The sequence below is a fragment of the Podarcis muralis genome, unplaced genomic scaffold (genome assembly GCF_964188315.1).
Source record: "Podarcis muralis unplaced genomic scaffold, rPodMur119.hap1.1 HAP1_SCAFFOLD_61, whole genome shotgun sequence".
Classification (NCBI taxonomy): Eukaryota; Metazoa; Chordata; class Lepidosauria; order Squamata; family Lacertidae; genus Podarcis; species Podarcis muralis.
Genome location: NW_027554697.1, coordinates 32,501 through 37,500, shown reverse-complemented (window position 1 = coordinate 37,500; position 5,000 = coordinate 32,501).

The window sequence follows — 5,000 nt, the reverse complement described above, 5'->3', positions numbered from 1 at the left end:
GGAGCGCGGTTGGGTCGTCTTCGGTTCAACCAGAAGTACCGCGTCAGACGCCGCGCCTGCCCCCGCCGTGGGTCCACACTGGCCGGGGAGCGCGGTTGGGTCGTCTGCGGTTCTCCAGAGGGTCCTGAAAACCCTGTCGCCAGAAATCTCCGCGCGCATGCCGTCCTTGCCCGGCGAGAGCGGACGGCGTCTCGGGCACCGGCGCCGGCGCCGCGAGAGGCCGGCGTCTCGGAAGCCCCTGGCGGCCAGACGCGGCAGGCTCACTCCGGCAAAAGGCTCCGTGAAACCCCGGTCGTGCCGGTCTACCCGTGCGCCCGGGCGCGGGCCCGGGCGCCGGCGCCGCGAGAGGCCGGCGTCTCGGAAGCCCCTGGCGGCCAGACGCGGCAGGCTCACTCCGGCAAGAGGCTCCGCGGCTCCCCGGTCGTGCCGGTCTACCCATGCTCCGGGGCGGCGGTAGACCGTTCCCGGCGCCCGGCCTCTGCTTCTCGGCGACGGGCGGAGGCGGGCGAAGGGCAGGCTTCCGGGCGTGGGTCCGGCCCCTGCCCGGTCCAGGAGGCGAGGTTGCCGGCGGCCCCGGTCTACCGGCCGGCAAGCGGGGGTGGCTCGGCCGGTCTTCCCGGCGGAAGGAGCGGAAGCGCTGGCCGTTTTCCTGGGGCGGGGGGGGGGCGGCCGGGTCTAGCTCCCCGCCGGTCGGTCGGAGGGGCCGGCAGCGTGGCCCGTTCTTCCTGCGGCTGGGGCTTTGCGGTCCTCCCCGGTCTACCCGCCGGAGGCCTGCCGACCGCCCGGTCTACTCGCGAGGGCCCCGGTCTTCCCGGGCGGGCCTGCGACCGCTGTCCCCCCAGTCTGCCGTCCGGCCGGGGAGGCCTGGCCTTGCCGGCCCCCTTCAGGGAACGGGCGGCCTCCCGGTCTACCCAGCGAAGGCCCAGTCTGCTTCTCGCGTCCACGGTCACCCCGGTCTCCCGGCCCTGGGCTCCCCTCCAGTCTGCCGGCCGGGGTGGCTGGGTCTTGCCGGTCTACCTCCGAGGAAGGGAGACTTCCCGGTCGTCCCGACGGAGGCCCGGTGGGCTCCTCGCGTCCACGCTCACGCCTGCCTGCCTGCCTGCCTGCCTGCCTGCCTGCCTGCCGGGCTGGGGCTTCCAGCTCTACCTCGAGGACAGACGGCTTCCCGGTCTCCCCTGCTTGGGGCTGGGAAGTGCCGGTCCACCTGACGGCCGGACTGGTACCGCTGCCCGGTCTACTAGCCGGGGCCGGGGAGACTGGGGCTTGCCGGTCTACCTCCGAAAAGGGAGGCGGAGGGAGGCGAGGCGAGAGCGGTTGGCGGAGGGTGCGAAGGCCGGGGAAGGGCAGGCTTCCGGACAGGCGTCTGTGTGGGTCCGGCCCCTGCCCGGTCCAGGGGCGAGGTTGCCGGTGGCCCCGGTCTACCGGCCGGCAAGCGGGGGCGGGTGGGCCGGTCTTCCCGGCGGAAGGAGGGGAAGCGCTGGCCGTTTTCCGGGGGGGGGGCGGCCGGATCTAGCTCCCCGCCGGAGGAGCTGGCCAGGGAAGCTGGGACGTGGCGGTCCCCTTCCGAGGACGGAAAGCTTTCCCGGTCTACCGCTGGGAGGTCTGTCCGCTGCCGGTCCCCCCGTTCTCCGCCCGGCCGAGGCGGCTGGGGCTTCCCGGTCCTCCCCGGTCTGCCCTGCCGGAGGCCCGCCGACCGCCCGGTCTACTCGCGAGGGGCCCGGTCCTCCCGGCGGCGGCCGGGCCTGCGAACGGAGTCCCCCCCGGTCTGCCGACTGCGGAGGCTGGGCCTTGCCGGGCCCCTTCCGAGAACAAGGGGGCCTCCCGGTCTGCCGACCGAAGGTCTGGCCCGGGGCTGTCAGCGGTGCCCAGTCTCCCGGCCCTGGGCTCTGCGGGCCGTGGAGACTGGGTCCTGCCGGTCTACCTCCGAGGAAGGGAAGCTTCCCGGTCGACCCGCCGGAGGGGCAGACGGCGTTGCCCGGTCTCCCGGCCCTCGGCTCCCCTCCGGTCTACCGTCCGGGAAGGCTTGGGTTTGCCGGTCTTCCTCCGAGCTCGCCGGGTCTTCCCGGTCTACCCCCCGGAAAGAGAGGCTCTGCCGGACCACCTGGCGCACGGCACTGAACGGCTGGCCGGTCTACTGGGCCCCGGGCCTCGGGAAGCCCTGTCTACCCGCCAGAGGAGCCAGCGGCGTTGCCCGGCCTCCTGGCCCTCGTCTCCCCTCCGGTCTACCAGCCAGGCAGGCCGGGTCTTGCCTGTCTTCCTCAGAGAACATGCGGCTTCCCGGTCTACCCACCCGAAAGCGCGGCTCTGCCGGACTACCTGGAGCACGGCGCAGAACCGCTGGCCGGTCTACTGGGCGCCGGACCTCGGGAAGCACGGTCTCCCGGCCGGAGGGGCTGGCGCCATTGCCCGGTCTCCCGGCCGTCGGCTCCCCTCCGGTCTACCGGCCCCGACGGCTGGAGTTTGCCGGTCTACCTCCGCGGCCGTGGGGGCTTCCCGGTCGGACAATCTACTCGCCGGGGCCCCGGTCTACCCGCCGGAGAGGCTGCGTCTTGCCGGTCTACTGTGGAGGGCGTAGGACTTCCCGGTCTACCGGCCCGCGCGCGCGCCCCCCCCCCTATGTAGCCTCCAGGTCTACGTGGTCGCTGTAACCCGACGACATCGCCAAGGGTGGGTGGGGTTCGTGGCGACAGCTACCGTAGAACTCGGTGACTTTGTAGACCGCCGCTTGGCGGCAGTGCAGCAGGTAGGCGATGGAGGGGACGGGTGAGGGCGTGCGTTCATGCGTGCGTGCGTCCGTCCTTGCAGGGACGGCAAGGGAGAAAAGTCTTGGCGGGCGGGCGTTCCTTTGTGGGAGGGGGAGCATGCAGAGACACAGGGATACAGAAAGACAAGCACCAAATCACTCGTGCGCTCTCACACACACTTGATTGTGGGGGGGGGAGGGAGGGAAAGAGGGAGAGGGAGAGAGAGAGACGAGAGAGAAAGACGAGAGAGAGAGAGAGAGAGAGAGAGAGAGAGAGAGAGAGAGAGAGGCGCGCAGAGGCAGGCAGGCAGAAACCAAATCTCTCTGTCTCTCGTCTCTCTCTCTCTCTCTCTCTCTCTCTCTCTCTCTCTCTCTCTCTCACACACACACACACACACACACACACACAAAAACACACACAAACGCACACACAAAGACAAAAAGTCGTTTGCGGGAGAGGAGAGAGAGACAGAAGGGCACAAAATTTCTCTCTCACACTAAGCTTACAGTCAAACACAGCATTTGCTTGTGTGGGGGGAGAGAGACAGAGACACAGGAGCCAAGTACACCGCACACACGCTTGTGTGCAGGGGAGACAGACAGGGACAGAGAGATGGACACAAGATATCACTCCAACGTGCACACACGCACACCAAGGAAACCACCCCTGCCCACGACATCGCCAAGGTTGATCCCTTGCCCTCCCTGCAAGGACGTACGCACGTACGCACGAAGGCACGCCCCGCCCCACCCCAACCCACCCGTCTCCTCCATCAAACTCACCGAGGTCTACGGCAGCTGTCGCCACGAACGCCGCCCTTGGCGATGTCGTGGTTTGTCGTGGCGATGTGCTTGCGGGTGGGGGAGAGAGAGACAGACCCAAAATAGATAACGGAGAGAGAGGGCGGCGGCGGGCGGGCGGGCAGGAATGCCAACGCACACACAAACACTCACGCATCCCCCATTTCGACCGCTCGAATGCACAGACGCATGCACGCATGATCTTGACAACAGTGGGGATACGACAAAGGAGGAGGAGGAGGAGGAGGAGGAGGAGGAGGAGGAGGAGGAGGAGAAGAAGAAGAAGAAGAAGAAGAAGAAGAAGAAGAAGAAGAAGAAGAAGAAGAGGAGGAAGACGGCTGCCCTGCCCTTACCATGCTGGCCACACGAGGGCGCTCCTAAAAAAAGGGCCAGGTTATTACCCGGTCTACCGGGGGGGGGGAGGCAGGCAGGCAGGCAGGCAGGCAGGCAGGCAGGCAGGCAGGCAGGCAGGCAGGCAGGCAGGCCTGGGACGTCCACGCTCCCTGCCTGCCTGCCTGCCTGCCTGCCTGCCTGCCTGCCTGCCTGCCTTCCTGCGGCGGCCTGACGCTTCTATACGAAGCGCCAGGTTCTTACACGGTCTACCTGGAAGAAGGCAGGCAGGCAGGGGACGTCCACGCTCCCTGCCTGCCTGCCTGCCTGCCTTCCTGCGGCGGCCTGACGCTTCTATACGAAGCGCCAGGTTCTTACACGGTCTACCCGGAAGAAGGCAGGCAGGCAGGGGACGTCCACGCTCCCTGCCTGCCTGCCTGCCTGCCTGCCTGCCTGCCTGCCTGCGGCCGCCTGGCGATTCTATACAAAGCGCCAGGTTCTTACACGGTCTACCTGGAAGAAGGCAGGCAGGCCTGGGACGTCCACGCTCCCTGCCTGCCTGCCTGCCTGCCTGCCTGCCTGCCTGCGGCCGCCTGGCGCTTCTATACAAAGCGCCAGGTTCTTACACGGTCTACCTGGAAGAAGGCAGGCAGGCAGGGGACGTCCACGCTCCCTGCCTGCCTGCCTGCCTGCCTGCCTGCCTGCCTGCCTGCCTGCGGCCGCCTGGCGCTTCTATACAAAGCGCCAAGTTCTTACACGGTCTACCTGGAAGAAGGCAGGCAGGCAGGGGACGTCCACGCTCCCTGCCTGCCTGCCTGCCTGCCTGCCTGCCTGCCTGCCTGCCTGCGGCCGCCTGGCGATTCTATACGAAGCGGGCGCTTCTATACAAAGCGCCAGGTTCTTACACGGTCTACCTGGAAGAAGGCAGGCAGGCAGGGGACGTCCACGCTCCCTGCCTGCCTGCCTGCCTGCCTGCCTGCCTGCCTGCGGCCGCCTGCCGATTCTATACAAAGCGCCAGGTTCTTACACGGTCTACCTGGAAGAAGGCAGGCAGGCAGGGGACGTCCACGCTCCCTGCCTGCCTGCCTGCCTGCCTGCCTGCCTGCCTGCCAGCGGCCGCCTGGCG